This window comes from Macrobrachium rosenbergii, chromosome 27 (genome assembly GCF_040412425.1).
Source record: "Macrobrachium rosenbergii isolate ZJJX-2024 chromosome 27, ASM4041242v1, whole genome shotgun sequence".
Classification (NCBI taxonomy): Eukaryota; Metazoa; Arthropoda; class Malacostraca; order Decapoda; family Palaemonidae; genus Macrobrachium; species Macrobrachium rosenbergii.
This window is the reverse complement of record NC_089767.1, coordinates 8,397,376-8,419,734: the sequence shown is the minus strand read 5'-3', so window position 1 is coordinate 8,419,734 and position 22,359 is coordinate 8,397,376. Positions and strand designations below refer to the sequence as shown.

At 34.4% G+C, this 22,359-nt stretch overlaps 1 pseudogene; it reads right to left on the bottom strand.

Moving 5' to 3' along the window:
• Nucleotides 1-17,760: 17,760 nt before the first annotated feature.
• LOC136853238 (uncharacterized) lies at nt 17,761-19,743 on the bottom strand (annotated as a pseudogene).
• Nucleotides 19,744-22,359: the final 2,616 nt, after the last annotated feature.

Genomic DNA, 22,359 nt, shown 5'->3' with positions numbered 1-22,359 from the left:
AAAGATGATCCGTAGGGGTATGAGGATGCAGGAATCACTGCAGGTAGAAGACAACGCTACTCTAAGAATTCCAGACGTTGATCGGGGTCCTTCAGACCCTAAAAACTTACTAGTTAGTTGTCCAAGGAAATGACATGTACTGTTTAGGTAAAGAAGGCACCCACCCTTGCTTTACTGAGCTGATTTAGATAAAATTGGTGAAAAACTACTTGCAGCGGCTTGATGCGGTAACAGATGATCCACGTTACTCAGAGCTGCGGTAACTCATCCACTGCGCTGGTTACCAGAAATGTAAACTGCAAATTAGATTGTATTTCTAAGATGTAGCTGTAGTAGAAAGAAAATGAAGTGTAACCTAGTGCCAATCCCAGCAACAGCTGTAAGAATGTTTAGTTTTATTTTGTTTCTTTATAAAATAGATATAGATTAGTTCATTTTTTATCGTCGTAGAATTATTTGCCAATTATTTGGTGAAGGATAAGTCAGTATTCTAATAATATTGTTATGTTGGCAAAAATAAATTGTATTATCTGTGTTTCCAGTGTTTATTTGAATTTCCAAATTGATTGCATATGAAGAAAAACGGATATTATAATAGAATTAAAAATAGATAGATGGTATGTTATAAAATGAGGTATTACAGTAAACATTCTTAAACTGTTATTAAACTAGAGAGTCATTATGGTCTACATTAGTTTGCTTTTAGAGCTTAGAATGGACCTTCCAGCTGTCAAATTGAATACTGGTTATTTTGAAGCACTTAAGTTACAATATTTTCAATATTCGGCAACGTTATCAATATTCAGCAAAACGTAAGCTGCTCTAATATATAAATGAGCAATATTTTGCCCATTATTGAAAAATTTTCAATATTAAGGTATCTTGCTGATTATGTAAAATAGATACCTCTTGCCGATTTTCAATAATCGGCAATTTTCAATAATGATGTAATATATATATATATATATATATATATATATATATATATATGTTATATATATATATATATATATATATATATATATATATGTGTGTGTGTGTGTGTATGTTGTCGTCTGTGTGTAACTGGATTCAAACTTGAAGTCGTTTTTCACAACTGAAGTGGTTTCAGAGTCAGAACAACCAAAAGATCTCTGCGACATTCATCCTTAACTGTTTCATCCACTAGCTGAGTGGATATATATATATATATATATATATATATATATATATATATATATATATATATATATATAGTATATATATATATATATATATATATATATATATATATTGTAAAGATTAGCGCCAAACACGCTGTGAAAGTGCCTGCCTTTCCGCTTTGCTGGGCCGATAGATAGGTTCTGTATATTTTTAACCTGTGAGAGGTAGTGGATACTGGTTCAGGTTAGTTTTAACCAATGGAAGTCAGTGTTTATGAGGGACGCTCAAAAGATTTAATCCTCACCTCGGGCAGTAAAACTGGCTTGCGCCGTTCTCTTTGGTACAGGAGAGTGTCAGCCGTTTTCCTTGGTCAGGACATCGCCCCCCACCTCCTGTCCAGAAGCACAAAAGGTCAGCGCGCAGCTTCATCTTCGCACACAGTCGGGAGTTTGCCGAGAGGTCACGAGTGCAGACCTCGCCCACCCGCCCTTCTTTCCCTCGTCGCCACGTGGAAGTTAACAGCCCTTTGTTCCGTACCCCCACCCACGTGGCCATCAAAGATTGCGAGTGGGGATTGCAAGTCCCAAAGCGAGCGGAACTCAACTGCGGCCTTTCATCATCACAAGGGCGCTCTTTTCCGCCCACAACCTACGACTTGAAAGCAGTTCCTGCGAGGAGGCCTCGGTCGACGCACAATATCGTGACCCCGGCAGAAGACGCTGCTGGACGCCGACGTCAAATTACGCCTCTACAATGTGGTAAAGTACCTTAGAATTGAGCGGTCACGTTGGCGTTTGGCTCCAGGCATTTATTAAACTCTCTGGCATAACTTGTATTCCCTGATGCTCTTGGTTCAATCCTGGCCCAGCGTGTTCACCGCCTCCCTTGCTCTGAGTCGCTGGCACTCCTTAAAGTCCTTGGCACCCTCAGTGCACACCGAGTAATTCATTCCCAAATTCAGCATTAGATTTGTAACGGGTCCTCATATCGTTTCAGAAGGACGATCGTAGCAGAATTCTTGGTCCGTGTTCCTGGCATTCCCAAGCTCCCGCCCCACCTTCGGGAGTACTTCTGCAGCAGCAATTTAACGTGTTTCAGTTCATTTTCCCTTTGATCTTGTGTGTTATGAGAATATACTGATTTTTGTATCCACGTGTTTCACGCACTTCCCTTTGAGAAAGAGCCCTCCGCTCCTTGTACCACTCCTTTTAGTTTGTGTTTTTATATGTCCTGGTTACCTTGCAAGGCCATTTTCGAGTAAAGTAATAAATGTGGAGTCATAAGAACCACCTGCACCAGGAAACATATAATATATATATATATATATATATATATATATATATATATATATATATATATATATATATATATATATATATATATATATATATATATATATATATATATATATCAGGGACGATATGTGGACCGGGGACACGTACTAAATTCAGCATAATTCTTAATTTCCAACGTTTCTTAATAAAATTTATAAAAAAAACAAGAACTGTAGTAATTGGATCCTAAACCAGTAATTCTAAATTTAACCGTTTTTATTCACCCCCAAGGGACGTTTTTTATTACAGCGGACTGGTAATCCTTCCATCAAGAAAATAATTTTCTTTCCGAATATTTTACAAATAACTGCTTCCCGTGGACTTTTATTTTCTAAAAGCTCCATATATTCCTTAACAAGCAATTAATTAATATCACCAAATTTCCACAGGGCCTAAATTAGCTTTTCATGCCACATTCCCTTTTATACATGACGATTCTTTTGACAAAGGTCTGCTCACAGTGTTCATGATCGTCATGTACCATTAATCTAAAATTAAACACAAAAATCCACTAACAATTGGTTCCTTTTTCAGGTACAAAGATCAATTATAAACCATTTTAATTCTAAAGTGGTTATAAGTAGACTTGCTGTAAGTATAACTCTGGGACATATGCTTATCCACGAGGAGGTTATTGAGGGTCAAAATTATCTCTCATGGGGGATGAAGTTTTTGTACTGGCTGTAGGCTCTCCAATTCCGAACATTCTAGCATTAGAAACCACTCAAAAATTAGTAAAACATGTATTGAAAGAAATGATTTCTGTATCATAGGCGAAACGACTAATGCTAACGAACTGCTTCGAGTCATTGTTCATTGAACAACTGGTCCGCCAGTTAAATACCCAGACCTGCTCCACTCAGCATTACTTGAGTTAACTTTTTATTTTTGCATTCTGTCGTCTGCTCTCTTTGTATAAAATGGGTTAGAGGTCTTTGGTCTTGTTCTTTTTTTATTTTTTATATGATTATTATCTGTACTGAATTTTATGGATTGTGTTGATTTTTAGAGCAATTTTTAGAGTGATTTTATTCATTATTTAACAGATTCCCAGATGATGTAGTAACGAGTTATTACGAAGCGTTGGAAAGAAAGAAAGAAAGAAAGAAAGAATGATGCTGAATTTAGTAAGTTTCCCTGGTCCACCTTCGCTCTGTGTCTTACTGGCTGTCGCCTACTCTCGTTATATATATATATATATATATATATATATATATATATATATATATATATATATATATATATATATATATATATATATATATATATATATATACTGTATATATATATGTGTGTGTATAAAGGCAAATGCCATGAAGGAAAAGTGAAGCAAAGGAGTGGTATTTGTCTTTATTTATTCAGTCATCATGTTCCATATCTTCGTGATTCATTTATACATACATAAATACATACATACATACATACATACATACATACATACATACATACATACATACATACATACATACATACATTTATATATATGTGTGTGCATATATATGAGACTATTTTTTTCAACTTACAAATACAGACACACACACGTACACACACGAATTCCTTAATTCTACAGAAATATATGAGTCACAGACCTCTGGCTGCTGTTGGCCTAAAATCCTGAGTTTATCCTCTTTTTGACCCAAGCAGACTTCTTACATTTTCTTGAAATTTACCATTCAATTTTCTAACTCGTCTGTCATGATAGCGCTTAGATACAAACCCCAACTCTCTCTCTCTCTCTCTCTCTCTCTCTCTCTCTCTCTCTCTCTCTCTCTCTCTCTCTGAATAGCTTAAAGATTTCATTGTTTTTTCATTCGGCATCATTCTTAAAATGTGAAGCCCTCAAATAAGGCCATGTAATTTCTAAAATAAACGGTATATCCTCCCTTATTCTTACAGCTGCGTCAGTGTATAACGTAAGCATGTCTTCTAGTGTATCAGCGGTAAGCACATTTTGATTATGTAGACAAAATTCACATTGACATGAATGGCATTGCTATAATCAATTCCTTTTTTTTTATACAAAAGAGATTTTCGCATTAAAGAAGCCATTTTTTTTTTATATAATAGGTATGACATAAACTGCAGAAACAATAGCTGGTCTGCTTTTTGCATTGTTTAAGATTATAATGCTAATCTTTATATCTTACTCTGAATTTTCAAGAAAGATTAATTTTCATGCCATCGATAGGCCTATAAGCTGAATTATATATAGATGATGATGAATCTTTTCAGTATCAAAAATAATCTTAGTTCCCGCTAGATAGACACGAGTACCCTGGCATTTTGTTTAGCTAGTCTCTAGTTCAATTGTACGTGGATGAAGTACCCATGACAACTAATAATATCTAAAATCAAATTAATAAAGGAAGAAACTGACAAAAAGACTTTTAAAGGAATAATAAAATGAAAATTGGATGGGGTTTTTTAAAGACACTAGAGAGGGACAAAACAACTAGTGGAAAGGTTGAGTCAACTGCCTAAAATGAAAAAGAGACTGTTCACTTTGCAAAAATATTGTGATTGAAAGTGCCGATACATAAAAAAACCTAATATAAATTTTTTTTTTTATTAAAGCCGGAAAGTGTGTTTTAAAAGTTTCTATTCCGTTTCCTATAATAAGGAAGCTACCACCATAAAGGCCCAATGGTCAAACTGAAGGCGTATTACATTCTAGTTGAAAAGCTTGTTTGTTCTTAGATGTGAAAAAGATGATAACCTTAGGGGATCTCTCTTCCCCGAACTTGGAAGTCTTATTTTAATTTCGCCTCTTCTAAAGTTGTTACGGCCAGGACGCTGCTTCGGCCTTGCGGCTGATATCAAAGGAGCCATTAAACCTTAAGTTTCAAATGACCCGAGGCACCCGCTCGCAACTTTGTCTAAAACTGCGCTGCTGGTCCCACCTTTCTATGGTTCTGATCTCTTCATGTCCTGCTGCTTCTTCTGTTTCTCCCTCCTCTGCTATTATTTATCTATGTCACTGATTTCCAGACTTGGGGAATGGAAGGCGAGAGGCATACATTTGCATTATTTCTTCATGTCATAAAACACCAGTGTTATATAATAGCTTAAAATTAAGATGTTTTTATATTTAGGTAAGTGTGCCATTTTAAGGAAGCTAATTAAAGTGTTTTTTAATACACTGTTTTCCTTTGTATTACCTGTTATGCTCATGAAATGGAAATGTCAGATATTAGGCGTATAATTAATTCCATTTAACATAGTATCAAGTACCGTGTTGTCAGAAGTATTTAATAAAGGAATACTAATGGATATAAAGTAATAAGTGACGCAAAAGTAGACATGTGGCTTCAGGATTTTGCGATACAACTTTATCACTAATCAAATCTATCTGTTTTTGTCATTCTTTGTTGTTTTTAACGTTTAAATTGCTTTCATGAATTATTCACCGACCCCATCAACGTACTTCCGTAAATTGATGGAATGCGAAGATGGGTAAAAGTAATGGCATCCTAGACAGAATACACATCCGAGGTCAACTTTTGATTTCAAAATATTATAAAAAAAGACAGAAAATATAACAGAAGGATAATTTTACATAACACAGGAGAGAGGAAATCCCCAGCTAATTACCGCTTACTCCTTTAAATACCAAAAACTTTTCAAGAAGATCACAGGATTTAAACCCATATTATAGATATATGGACATCAATTGCGTGTTATGCATTTGGAAGCTAATACCTACTACAGAGCTACGTGGCAGTCTCTCCTTTATTAGTGATTTGGAATTATGTTGCCTGCAGGCTTTCAGCTACTTACGTTGTAATATTTTTCGTAGATATCAACGAAAACGTTTATTTTTTTTTATTTCAGGAAGTTTAATAATATATTTGTAAACGTACTTTATAATAATAATGTTGATTTGAAGGTTTTAGACAATTTCTATAAGTCATTTTCAATTGAGGGAAACAAAAATATACGAAGTCAGCGTGATTCATCATATATCACACTCGTAAACATTCCGAATTAAACTATGAAAAAATCAAAGCACATGTCTGATTATCAATCAGCCTGTCGGCTAGAGTATGCAACAAAGAGTATTTGTAAAGAAACTTGCCTGATTACCCATAAATTTTCAAATCAGTAACAAACATTGCAGACCCAAAACACATGCTCGATACCAATGTATTATCAGTTACATGTTTAAAAGTGTGGCAAAATGTACACTGAGTGTTTTTTAAATATCAAAATTATGTGCCAAGATTGGTCAAAAGAACATTTTACAAATCTGAAACATAACAATGAAGAAGTACCCAAGAAAACTTTCGTATTTAAAAAGTGCAGATATGAGAGTCATGTATAGTTTCTAAAGTACTAATGTTACAACCAGTAAAACTGCCTCAAGTTTCCAACTTACTTTCGATCGTATTACACCATGGTGCCATATTCTCTATAAAACAGGTTTACTCGACCCATTAACAGTAGGAGGCAATGCCCAAAAATACCGCCCTTATTACAGATATGTATAGGAGCAAATGAATAATCAGAATTCCGTCCTTATCTTCAATCTCTTTAACAAATAACTGAAGATTTACAAGTAAGCCTCTTGGAAACTAAAGTGATTAACGTTATGGCCTGATTCATTTTATGTCCATAACCCTACAGCAAAGTGTTTTACGTGTCTTATTGAAGCTCAGCTTTGAAGCAGTAGTTATTTCCTGTACACAAGGAAACGATGTTGTTAATGCATACAACCCGAAACAGTATTAGCAAAAACAAAAATCACGGCGATATAATTTTAGCTCACTTCTCATCACTGAAGCTTTCTGTCGGAAAAAAAGATCGTCATCTATTTTCATAAGCAATATAATGTCTCTTATTGCTCGATTTAAGGAGCAATGTACATTTACTCTTTAGGAAACTTCAACCTAACTGATTCAAATCTGAAAGCAAACTGCCTGAAAGGCAATTAACTAACAATGAATAAAAAAGACTCAAGTTTGAGTGACTGACTTTTTGTTTGGTTGGGGGAAGGGACAGTAACACTTGCAATTTGTTTTTGCTAGCGTTGAAAAGTTAACCGTACTATGCATAAAAGTCACAGATGTAATGTATCGATTTATTTGATCTCGTGTATTACACTTTATATTTAATATACCTTGAACTCAATTCTACTTTCATAACAGAATCTGTTCGTTCCATAGGTAATTAACGTCATTTGTTTCTCTGTACATAGTGAATGACAAGACAAAATTTCCGAAAGGTCTCAAGGAGAAGAAAAAGATTAATGACCATTCAAAGACTATCCTGCTCACTCCTGTGTATTCTTTGCTGCTCGTAATGTTGCCTCTGGCTGAAGAGGAATAAAAGAGTAACAGAAAATTTTGCGATTTTCTTATGATAAACATATGCCTTTCTATAAAACAAAATTTGTTAACAAAAACGTTCAGATGTTAGATAAAGATCTAGTGGTTTTTCTCTTTCGATGATCTGTTTCTTGGGTCATCTTCTTAAACATTGTTCAATGGCGTCCGATTTCACGTGTCCTTAGTTCATATTGTTGGTTTGATTGATGATAGCAGATTCCAATCTTTTTTTTACTGAATTATATGAAAATTGATATATATATATATATATATATATATATATATATATATATATATATATATATATATATATTACAAATACCTCTGTAGTATATTTTATATATAATGTATATGAAATTCTTGATTTTTTATCTAAGTCCTCTGAGGAATAGGTACCATGATTTTTACGGAGACGTTTATAAGACAATGAATAGGAGACAGCGAAGGTGGGTTTTCTATATACTGTAAATGCATACCTGTTCTGTTTTCTTATGATCATACATCAAAGTTTTCCGTCCTTTTCCCATTCTGTTTTAAATTTTATGGTCGTGGCGAATTTTACTATTAAATTTCCTTAACATCGGAGGCCAAGGCCACACCTTCATGTTTTTGTATATATACCATTGTAACTTTTGTCCATATTCTACCAGTAGCGAAATATATGGTTTCACGTTTTTGTTTTATGGGCTTCATATATTATATATATATATATATATATATATATATATATATATATATATATATATACAAATATATATATGTATATGAAATTTTTTTATATATTTATATATATACGTGTGTGAATTTGATATTGCGACATTTGTAGTGTGTATATATATGTATATATATATATATATATATATATATATATATATATATATATATATATATATATATATATATATATATATATGTATGTGTGTGTGTGTGTGTGTGTGTGTGTGTATAAATTTATATATGTATATATATATGTATGTATATATATATATATATATATATATATATATATATATATATATATATATATATATATATATATATATATATATATATATATATATATATATATATATAGTTTGATTTTGCAGATAGTAGAGTGTTGATTGGTGATATTGAAAAGTAGTAGTAAAATAGTTTGTAAGTATTTGCAAGAATGAGGAAACTGAGAGTAAATCTGAGCCATGGGAATGTTACGTGGGTAAGGGATTACCAGGTAGATGGGGATGGGGCAGCGCAAATTAATGTGGACTGGGGTTAGAACGGAAGCAGTTGATTTGTACAGGTTTCTGAGATTAATATAAAAGATAATGACAGATGAAGCAAAAAAAAAAAAAAAAAAAAAGTTAGCAATGTATGTGCAAAAGATTTGGAGAGACTTCAGTAGTCTATGAAGGCCAAGGCGATAATGCAAGAGGAGACCGCTGAGCCAACCCTCCTACACGGAAAGGAAATGTGGTAGTTGCGTGCAAATGAGAGAAAAAAAGTTGCAGCTGTTGTAGAGTGTACGTGGCATATGAGTTGATAGGGTGAGAAATATGAAGATAACTGGCTTTCCCTTCAAACTGGTATGGCGCAGTATTTGGGGTCCCAATCACGACTACGAATGCATACTGGCAAAATTTTGCAATTTTCTTGAACATCAGAAGGGTAAAAAGAATACGTGAAAGAAGGAATCAGAGGTCTTTGAGGTGAATTTCGAAATGTAGTAGAATGGAAGACGGTGGTTTAGTGAAATGATAGTAAGACTCAGAAGTTTAGGAGGGAGGAGTATATGAAGACTTACAGGCTGTCGCAAATATAACAAAAGAGTTATTCAGAAAGTAAAGGCTTTAACCTCAAAGCAACATGGAAGGGCACGGAAGATATAGGTGAAAGGCACAGTGTGAGGGAATTCGATTCAATAAAGATAAGAATGCAAAAAGAGACGAATGATTTTTATATATATATATATATATATATATATATATATATATATATATATATATATATATATATATATATATATATATATATATATATTTTTTCTTGATATATATATATATATATATATATATATATATATATATATATATATATATATATATATATATATATATGTATATATATGTATATATATATATATATATATATATATATATATATATATATATATATATATATATATATATATATATATATATATATATATATATATATATATATATCCAAGTAGGGTGAGTCTCGACTCAGGATACAATCTCGAAGCGAAGGGAAAGGGCACCCTTGTTACAATTAGTTTATTACGCCGACGTTTCACGTCAATTGCTATCGTCGCATTTTCAAGGCTGCAATGATTAAAAAACCTTCTTACAAAAAGTCACATTAAAACATCGATATATACATATAAATTATAAGACAAATAAAAACAGGGAGAATAGGCACAGGACATAGCTAAACCACAGCAGTAACAAGAATAAAACAAGTTTTCTCAAGAACCCAGGAAAAGCAAGAAAGGACGAGAGAAGAAACACATAAACAAATGGTTAAGCGATGAACAATTGTACAGAGGTTGTTTGAGTATTTAGTGTTGGAACCGTCTTCTTTATGATAATAGATTCTAGTATATTGAGGTCATTTTCATTTTGGGCTTGTCCTATTATAGAAAAATCTTATAATTAATATCAGTTTTGCACATTTTTACATGATTTCTTATATTCGGGTGGTCTGGATTAGACAGTTTACATCCAGTTCTGTAGCTTACACCTTCATGGGAATCTATGCGAATCCGTAGTAGCCTCTTAGTGCATCCGACGTGAATCCCACGATCACATCCTTGGCAAACATATTTATAAACGATGTTCGAAGACAAGAGATGGCTAAGACAATCCTTGAATTTAAATATCGATCCGATAGTGCGTGGATTCTTGGGTATCAGTTTCAGGTCTACAGCTGAGAACATTCTTTGAAATATGGCAAGAAACTTCTTCCTAAAGGTGTTGTCATTTAGGTAGGAGAAATTTGCATAGTTTTCATTTTCGGTACTGCTGCGATGGTAGGAGTTGGATTCATTCTGGCATTCAACATTTTATAGAGCCTTCTGGAGACTAGCCTCGTAGGAAAACAGTTATTCCTAAAATAAGTAAATAAGAATGTAATTTCAACATGAAACATGGCCCAGGTTGGGGAATGAGTAAAGGCTCTATGTAATAAAGTTGAAATAGTATTCATTTTGAAGATGAAAAAACAAGAGCTATAGAAATTCATACCCAACACTGTAAAAGTACTTTTTTCGGAATACACCTGTATAGAAACCATTGTTGTCTCTGAAGACAAGGACATCGAGGAAAAGGAGCTTATCATTTGTTTCCCTCTCCAGAGTAAACTAAATGTTAGGATGCTGACTGTTAGCAATATATATATATATATATATATATATATATATATATATATATATATATATATATATATACGTACATATGTAAATAAATAAGTATATACATGTGTGTGTGTGTCACATATTATATATATATATATATATATATATATATATATATATATATATATATATATATATATATATACGTACATATGTAAATAAATAAGTATATACATAAACACACACTCACACACACACACACACACACACATATATATATATATATATATATATATATATATATATATATATATATATATATATATATGTGTGTGTGTGTGTGTGTGTGTGTGTATGTGTGTGTATGTGTGTGTGTATGTATGTATGTATGCATGCATATATGTATGTACTGTATGTATTTATAATAGTAGAAAATATCATTGTCTGCGTCAGAACTCGGGGCAGCAATGCTTGATGGTAGACATGGTTCTCTGTCGGTTGCCCTTTGAACATATGGAGAGAATATCATAAAAATATAAATCTCCAGATTTTATAAATACTTCTTCTAACTTATATGGCATATGTTGCTCATTACTTGATACTAATAACCTGGTGTTCAAGGTATTACTAGGATTTAGAATAAGTAAATTATTGGCATATGGAGATTGGAATATAATCAATGCAATACTTTTTAGGGAAAGTTTACAGGACGAGTTCCCTTCTTCAAGTATTTTTAGAATTAAGAACAGCCAAACAAGCGCTACAATCAGGCTTGTTTGGCTGTTCTTAATTCTAAAAATACTTGAAGAAGGGAACTCGTCTTATAAACTCTCCCTAAAAAGTATTGCATTGATTATTTTCCAATCTCCATATGCCAATAATTTACTTATTCTAAATCCTAGTAATACCTTGAACACCAGGTTGTTTTATATTAATATCAAGTGATGAGCAACATATGCCATATAAGTTAGAAATGTATTTATAAAATCTGGAGATTTATATTTTTATGATATTCTCTTCATATGCTCAAAGGGCAACTGACAGAGCTGACAGAGCACCGTGTCTACCATCAAGCATTGCTGCCCCGTGTTCTGACGCAGACAATGAAATTTTCTACCATTATATATACATAAATACATACATACATACAGTACATACATACATACAGTACATACATACATACATACATACTTAATGACACTACTAAATTTAAGAAAATGCCACATACAGACCCCTATCATAGGAATATCCTGAATGAGGATAAAATAAATAGGTCGCTAAATTTTATACGGACTACCGAAGATCCGTAAGCCGAACGTACCCTGAAGACCGGTCGTTGCTTCTTGTAATACCGCGTCATATAATTAAGCGAAATTCTTAGTACCCTTTTTAAATGCTATAACGGACGCTACTTATTCTCTAAAAAAATCATATGAATTAGTTAATGACTTAAAGCATTTGAATATACCTCACAGTTTTGTATGCAGTTTTAGTACTGAATCATTATTTACGAACATATCTCTTAATGAAACCATTGACATAGCAGTGAATGAAATGCATAAGGATGGGAACTCTTTCAAAAATTTGCCTAGGAATAAGTTCCAGACACTTTTGGAGGCAACATGTAAAGATACGTGATTCTTGTTTAATGGTGAGTTGTATTTACAAGCAGATGGGGTTAGCAATGGGTAGCCCAATCTCATGTATTTTTGCTAATTTGTTTTTAGGTTTTCTTGAGGGAAAGTGGTTGGAGGATTGATTGCCCCTCACATTTTAAACCTTTGCCCTATAAGCGATTTTTGATGATACCATTTTAATTTTTGAAAATGAACACCAGGCTAATATTTTCTTCATTATCTAAATAGCAAACATGAAAATATAAAATTTACTTTAGATAGGGAGTGAATAATAAAATGACATTTTTAGATATTTTCATTGACAAATCCGAGAGTTCATTCTCTGTTTACAGGAAACCCACTTTTTCAGGATTAGGTTTGAGTTTTTTCAGTCACTGTCCAAACATTTTCAAATTATATGCAACAATACTTCAATCTATAGGGCTTATAATTTATGCTCCAATTTCACTTTGTTTCATGAAGAGATAGAATTCTTTGTAAAAATTTTCGCAAATAATGGTTACCCAACCAATTTGGTCTTTAAACATAATAGGCTATTTCTGGGAAATGTTTATAGTCCTAAAGTGCCAGTTGTCACAGTTCGTGAATTAGTTTTTTACTGCAAATTGCCTTACATTAGTAGATCAATTTAGCAACTTCAGAGGGAATTGAAATACTGTTTTGATAGAGTTTATCCACAGATTACTTTTAAATTAATTTTTAGTAATGATTTACAATAAAAAGCCTACTACCTTTCAAAGATAAACTACCTGATTTATTGCGTTCTGGTATTGTTTATTATTATACGTGCCCCAACTGCCAAGTGGGGTATTTGGCTAGTTCCATAAAGGCACTCAAAACAAGATACTGCCAGCATGCAGTGATCAGTGACAGGACAGGGAGAGAGAGACTTAGCAGTCAAGCAGCAGTCTTCCATCCGTGAACTTCAGTAGATGGAATCAGGCAAGAACAAGTATAAAGGATTTTTAATTTGTAGATTCTTGTTCAAAATTGTGTGATTTAAGGATTTTAGAATCCATATATATTAAAAAACTTAAGCCATGACCCAACCAAGATCAGTCTTCCTTTCCGTTATCTATAATCTACTGATTTTCTATCTGCTCTCGCTTTCCAGTCATTAGGCTAATTTATCTATTGTGCAATTTTTCTTTTCGTGTTTGTTTTTTTTAATGTTTCTTAGTCCTGTGTTTTATTTGATGTCTTTTTCTCTCGTCTTTAGTTTGTTTTTCTTAGTTTTATTGGCTATTGTAATTCACTGAATTGTATTAGTTTTAAGTAACTGTTTTCTTCTTTTCTGAGTAGTGTGTTTTTTTATGATAATGTAGTTTATAAAAAATTATTCTCGAGTGTGACCTTTATTTGATTTGTATTTTATTAGTATGAAATTTTATGTTTTGGTGTTTTGCCTCTGTTTTAGATCGAAAATGGCGTCGTGTGGATCAGAACTAGGAATCAATCTCTAGCAACTACTTAGAATTAAAAATAATAGCCTATGCTTATTAAACATTTGATATGCAAGTGGATTCAGAAAAAGTTGTTTTACTTTTTATACACTGTGTAAAGCAACAATAGGAGTGTTGGCATTTGTAATATCAGTGCTAACAACAATGTCATCACCACCTGTGTGGAAGCAGCCGTAGTCATAATAGGAGTCGTTCACGCATCAGTGCACTCTCTGGAATCCAAGGCACTGACCCGAAGACAACAGCCTGCAGAAAGTCAGGTCGTCTGAAATAGGCTTTCCTCCACAAATTTTTTGTTAGCATTCAGTGCCCACACTTCATTTGCATACAGGACTCATCTCAGTCTCTTTGGCAAAGTTCCTGTCACCTCCATTGTTTCACCCCTGCATTTTGCCACTTCAGCCTACTAACATTCATTATGTTTATTCCTAAATACCTTTATATTTCATCCACCTTCATCCACCCACCATTCACGCTATCAGGTACGGTCACATATTTACCGACCTCCCTGAAATGCACCTTGTAACTTTGTGTGACAATCATGCCTCACTTGGGTGAAGGATGGAATTAGATGTTTAGTATTGCGAGGGTGCTGCTTGGAACTATAATTAAATGGCTTTCATTCCTAATTCATGAATACCATGAATTAGGAGGCATCTGCTGTCTTCAGTGCACCATTGTGCTTCAAGGATCAGATTAATATATTCATTATTAATATATTAATTCCTCAAGTAATATCAGTGGAATCTAAATGTTTTCAATAGTAAAGAATGTAAAGATCTAATTTTTTTTAATACTGTTTCATGCAATAATTTTTTCACAAGCTCTTGCCTAACATTTTTTTCCAGGGTGAAGAGTAAATATTCGAATATAAAAGGTTGAATCTAGTTGACATGAAAAATAACTTTCCTTCTGTCGAAAAGAAAGTAGACTTTTTCCTCTATTTTTCCTGAAGCATTATGAAAGATTTTCATGCAATAACTTTACCATTTTTCCCTCTTATGGAAAATAACTTTTTTTAGGAAATTGATTTTTCTTGCCACTGCAGAGCAAACAAATTTTATAGGAATTACCTGAAGTCTTCGCCGGGATAAATTGATGTTATTATAGTGAAAAGAAATGATTTTGTGCCGAAAAGATAAACCAATTTCGCAATAAGAAGCTTGCAGTGATTCCCTTGTTTACACTCTTAGCTTTGAATTTGGATAATAACTGAGTTATTGCAAACGCGGGGCCAGAATTTTACTCCTCGATCAACAGACGCAGCCGAGAAATGCTTCAAGAGAGACCAAGCCAGTTCCTTGGGGCCGTATTCTAGCTACTCTCGCAACTCTTCTTTTATATTTTATTTTTTCCGCTCTTTTCATCAACAAGGGTGTTGAAATCTTCACCAAAAGCGAAAACAAAATTCCCGAATCGGACTGGAAAGAGTGGAAAATAAATATGTAAATAAATAAATAAATAAACATACAGATAAATAAAAGAAAAAAAATATCGAGTTGCTGTCTGTCGAAGATGTCTTCCCGTTTACCGGTAGTTCGGAATAGCTTCAACATTTTCGGTGAAGGAAAACGGCCACGTTTAAATTGCGATTGAAAATGATGATATAAATACTAAGAGAGAGAGAGAGAGAGAGAGAGAGAGAGAGAGAGAGAGAGAGAGAGAGAGAGAGAGAGAGAGAGAGAGAGAAGCCCATTTCCCATAAACTCGGTAAATAAGTATATCGTGGTTGTAAAGTAATCTTGAAAACACAATGCGAATTCCTTTAAACAATTATACAAGCGCATTATTTATTATCTATTTTATTGCTATTCCTCAGTGTCACTATATCTACATAATTTTTTTTCATAAAATTGTTTGATTTGCTTCTGCATTCATAAGCTTATCGGAGGCTCCCTCCTAAGTTAAACATAAAGCTATTTTTTGTTAATTGCAACCAATGACCCACGCGCTTTCAGTCATCCCTTTCCCTTACATATTTTAAGAGGTAAGGACAGGATATTTCATAATTACAGTATGAACGGTACTACAGTAAAAGCTAAGTTCGAGCCTCAAATGCTCCAAGGGATTAGATGTGAATGTATCTATTTTAACCTGATGAACCTATCTCCTACTGATGGTTGTCTTGATTACCTAAAAAGTATAGGTTAAATAATGGATCAGAAAATGTTGAGATAATATGGCCATGCGGAGAGAATGGAGGATGATAGGCTGGTGGAAGGAGTGCACAATTCAGAATGTTACTATGAGATTCAGGGCCTCTGTAACACGGTTTTTTCGCAATAACTTTTTATCTATGCATTTCATAAATATAACGCTTATTCAGAATACACATTATATCTACACATAAATTTTGACTGTATTCTGCATTACGTAGGTTGAATAAGTTTGGTACTTATAATGTAAAAGTGACTTTTTTTGAAGACGGGACAACTTACTCAGAGAAAAGGTTTCGAACGCACTCGTTACGTAGCTTATGACAGCATTTCTTCCCTCTTCTCGGTGGATGATTGGCTATACGTAACGAAGGCTAGACCTCTGGCAACAATGACATAAAAATTTAAATACAAGCAAAGCAGTACACCTTTATGAACTCTGAAACCTCTCCACTGATAATTGTCATAATGAACAAACCAACAAAATATGTTAATAAATACAAAGACACTTCGATTATTAGTCTAACTCCCAAAATAGGTTTCCTAAGAAATTACAGTCTACTTTATAGGTCACAATCAGATTGACAAGATGTAGGGAATAGCTGGTAATTTTCAAAAACATAGTAGACAAGCTTGATTTGGTAACTGCTATATCCAATGTCAAGCCATTTTTATTTATTGGCTATCTACCTATTTACTGAAAAAAAATAGCCGGTACCGTATTTTGGCTTTAAACCTTCACCAATAATTATCGTCAGAATGATGACTTCATGAGGCTCCACCCACGTTGGCCTCGTTATAATTCAGGATAACACTGAAGGCTATCATGGGCATTGTTGGATTAGAAAATTTAACTTCTGGCTATAAAAACTAATTTCTCGAGTAGTTGTAAGAAGTGCTAAATGATCCTCGAGGATCCCAGCAGTTGGCCTAAACGTTAAATTCATGTATATTACTGCTATCACTACTGTTGCGGCACTACTGCTACAGTAGTATTACTATGCTAGCACGGATACCCCACCCACATCTATGTATCGTTCCGCCATTCATAAAGTCTTTGTCATGTTTTTCACTGTGCAATAAGCCATGGCCTCCTCAGAAATTAAGTTCAACATTAGATGATAGGTTATTTCATTAAGTTAACAAATTATGGCAACTGGGTATGTTATTGCCGATGCTGAAGCTAAAGAAAAAGTATGGTATCATTCCTTCATTGCATTATCATCTTTACTATTTGTTTTGCTATATGTTGTAATTATTTTAAAGGATAAATGAATTATGTTCACTTTACTTCTATAAATTCCCATTAGATGTACAAATAAAACTCCTAAAACTATTCATGACTTATTTACAAAATGCAGTCATCATCACTCTCCAGGAAAAGATCATCTTTCCCGTCCTCATCGTTACTGGCCAGGCTAATGATGACTGGTTCTGCTGTCTCTCGGATATTGTCCGACTCCCAATACTCCTCCTCGAAATGACGGGATTGTCGAACTGCTCCTGCCCACACTTCCGGGGTAACAGAAAGCCTGGCTTCCTCCAACCTGTCCTGCAGGTCGGATCGAGTAAATCGACGGAGGGAGGAAAGTACGTGTCTCTTCATGACCCCCCACACCTGTTCAATTGCATTGAGCTAGGGGTGAGTGGGGGGCGAACGCACAACCTCATGGCCCCATTCACGGATGGTGTTGTCAATCTCATACCTTCGCTCCGGCCGATTCTTTTGGCAAATAAGCAGCAGCTCCGAGCGTGTGGCAGAAGGTCGGAACGATATCCTGCGCTGTTCTAGCCACCTGATGAGAGAACATAATAGAACATTAATACCTTAAAGATAGATCATAAATTGTTACATGTAGTACAAGCAATAAAGTGCAATTTGATAAAGCTCCCATTAAAATAGGTTAATTGACTCTTCGAACAATTTATATATATATATATATATATATATATATATATATATATATATATATATATATATATATATATATATATATATATATATATATATATATATATATATATATATATATATATATATATTTATATATATATATATATATATATATATATATATATATATATATATATATATATATATATATATATATATTGGAAGTCATTATAATTACCTGACGAGATCTGCCTTTTTGGTTGCTGATGTGGGGCATCGACTCTCCTCGATCAGTGTGCTATGATATGGTGCATTATCAAGCACAAGTACAGATGGCTCGGGAAGGGATGGCAGAAGTTGCGTCGTTAGCCACTGTTTGAACAACTTTGCATTCATCTCGGCATGGTAGTCTCCCTGATTAGTCTTGGCCAGGTAGCACAGGTATGAACCATCTATAAAGCCCTCATTCGTGCCAGCTGCCACCACCACAAAACGCTCACCTTCTCCAGGAGGAACCTGACGACTGTAAGTGGGGCTGGTGACATCCTGCGTAGTGTCTGCCCATTCCCTGTTGTGGGCCATCCTTGTCGTAAACCAGGTTTCATCTACGTAAACGACCACTCTCCCCTCCTCCCGCTGGCGCCGTAGATCACGGAGAGCAGTTATCCGGCGGCATACAATTTCCAGAGATTTCTTCCTTACATACATCTTATATTGGGAAGTTTCATACTTGAATCCCATAGAATGCAAGAGTCGAAGTACTGAAGCCCATGATGTCATTTCCGGAATAATGCCAGCTGTTTTGAGGTCATTTGTCAAGGGACCAACAGTAAAATGCTCCTTCTCGGCAAACTTTCTGTGGATACAGCGGCGAATGGCACCAATCGTAAAGTTATCAAGGACAGGCGGCGCTTGTGATCCTGACGATGGTGAAGGAACGGAACTGGAGGCACGGTTGACGGTGACCCTCACTGCACCTGCAGTCATGCCCAAAACATATCCAACACGGTCGTACGGCCTAAAGAAGAAGAAAAAAAATTATATCGGATGATCCGTTGGTCTGCTGGAGATTTTAGCACATATAATCTTGTATTTACTTTGGACAAAAATCTTATTTTAACAAAAATAGTTATATAAAGACTGTTTACATACAATCTCTCTCTGTCTCTCTCTCTTGGTGGCATAGTGAATAGTTAATGGAAATGTTCAAAATCCTGAATGACATTACAAGTATTATAATCACGTTACGCTAAATACAAATCAGACCATAAACATTGGATTTAAACTAGAAACTGAATAATTACCTATTCAGGCTATAGTAAGTATGGCCACGGGCTTTCTCTTGACTGTATAAAGTTGCAAGTCGTAAGACAAATGCAGTTTTGCAACCACGGGGACAATTCCAAATCCTGTTAGCCATTCTTGACTGCTATGGGTTTCAGAGCCGATGGAACAAGCTGAATGAGTTTCTGTCTGGTGGATGGGCGGGCAACATTTCGTCAAACGGTGTTTACCTTGCTTATGTAATGAATGTTTTTCGACTCTTGGCTCGTAATCATTGGTCATGGCGTCGGCTAGATAATTTTTACTCTATAAAAATTAAAACTATCGGGTTTAGGTTATTGATAATGCTGACAAAATTTGTGTGTGGTTGTAAAATATACATATGTCAACTTTCAGCTACATCCGATGCTTTGATAAGGAGCAAAGTCCAAAAAACCGTGTTACTGAGGCCCTGAATCTCATAGTAGGTTATCTAGAATATGTTAGTACACCGAGTGAAAAAGAAACAAAGAGAATGCACAGTAGAGGTGAGTGGGGCAGTTTAAATTAGGTGATATACTGCGCTACTACTCAGCATTCTTTGTAGATTTATGAAGCTAATATTGTGGATGACTTTCTGCTTAGGGGATTAATCACGGATTCTGCGGTTTAGGGATGAATGCTACAGCGACAATGACCCTTTTTTTTCTCTGTAAATATCCCTTTTGGGAAAATGGATTATTTGGCACATTCGTACTTTAAGTGCTAAATTTTGGTTGAATCCCCATACAGTAAAACTCCATCAAGAACAGATCAAACCCTCTTTATCACACAAAGCATTTCATTCATATCCTTCATACTTTCTAGGTCTCCCTGGATACAGGTTAGTTGGTGGATACTGAGGCCCTTCCTTACCAATAACTCTTTCCACCATCTAGCCAACATTTCTAGGTTTTCCTCTCCTCCTTCCCCTTAAGATTGTTGGATTATACTCTCCCTTGCACAGTCTATCATTACCCATTCTTACCACATAACTAAATCATGTCAGAACATTCAAACTCATTCTCTCACCTATGTTTACGTTTTTGCAGATTGTATCAATTCTTCTCATACTGCATATATACACAAACAGGCGACCTTCACGTCTAAATTTTTTTCTGTCATCTGTATTCAACATCCACGCCTCTCTTCCATCAAGAGGAGTTAACTCAGTAGTCATTTCGTATGTTCCCAGCTTGGTTTCGTTTGATGAGTCTCTTCCCAACCTTTGAGTTTCTCGTATTCTGTGACTCAGCTCTTCACCCACCCTACCAACAACAAATATATTTAATATTAAATACTTATACAAAACAATTGGCTCCATTCTTTTAACAGCCATATTAACTTTCTGCTCTCGTAAACGCCTACTAAATCATTGAGTGGATTCTGCAGTTTCTTTTTACTGTACCCAATAAGCACTGGTTATGTGTATATATATATATATATATATATATATATATATATATATATATATATATATATATATATATATATATATATATATATATATATATATATATATATATATATATATATATATATATATATATATATATATATATATATATATATATATATATATATATATATATATATATATATATATATATATATATTTATATATTATTTAGCAACGGACAAAGAATTAATACCTAATTCACTACATTTTTGTAATAACTAATACAAGAAAGAATCATACCTGAAAAATGTGCTTATCTAGATCAAGATTCGAACCCATTCCTATCTAGATTGAAACGTGGAAACAGTGACTTAATGCAATTACCTATCAAATGAAATGGGAAATGATGTATCCACTCTACTTCCTGCCTTGTATATCGAAGAATCATAAAAGTGGGTGCCACGGTATAGTACTCGGCTCACGTTTGCAAGGGGGAGATTGCTACTTGCCTACCTCCCACTGGTCCGCCCAGCCGTAAATGGATACCTAGTGTCAGTTGGGGATAAGAAAAATAAAGGGCTTTGGGATAGCAACCCCGCTAAGAGACCCAGTAGATGTTTTTCTCTAGTGCCCCACCCACCAATGGAGAAAGATATGCATGGTAATATCTACTGTTACATTCTGAGGCTGGTTGGAAGAATGAAAATGGTTTCTTTTTTTATTAACTGCCTTGTAGGCCAACACAAAGTGCTCAGAATGTAAGCGATAAGTGGAATGAATAAACTGACTTACCTTTATATCACATCTAAGTAAACAGAGAATTGGAGGTCGCCTTGGTAAATTATAACCAGTACATGCTTTAAACTGAATTTATTTACAAATGAAGCAATCAAGAAATTAATAATTAAGGGCTACTCAGTAGCAAACTAGAACATACAAGATACAATAAAAGCTCGACATTGTGTAGCAAGTAGCTGAATCTGAAAAGACTACCGCCCTGTTTGACACTTACTGACTTACTGTAGACTGGTTAAACGATTTTTGGTTGTTAACGCAACTGGATTCAGTAAGAGGGGGGGGGGGGTGGGGGGGGAAGGGAACTGGTTAGTGTTCCGGACTGCTAACCAGAAGACTCTTGCACGTGGCAGGATGGCAGTTATATGTCTACGCTATTTTTGGTTCACAAGGCAGGGGTAGACTGCTCGAAGTACCAGATAACAGGGTTCTGGAAGATAATTCCAGGTTAGCATTCAAATCCAGTGATTTTCTCTCACATGAAATTACATAAGCACGATGGAGGAATTGATCAATTAGATTTAATTAGCACAGGTAACACTATGGTGGGAATGATT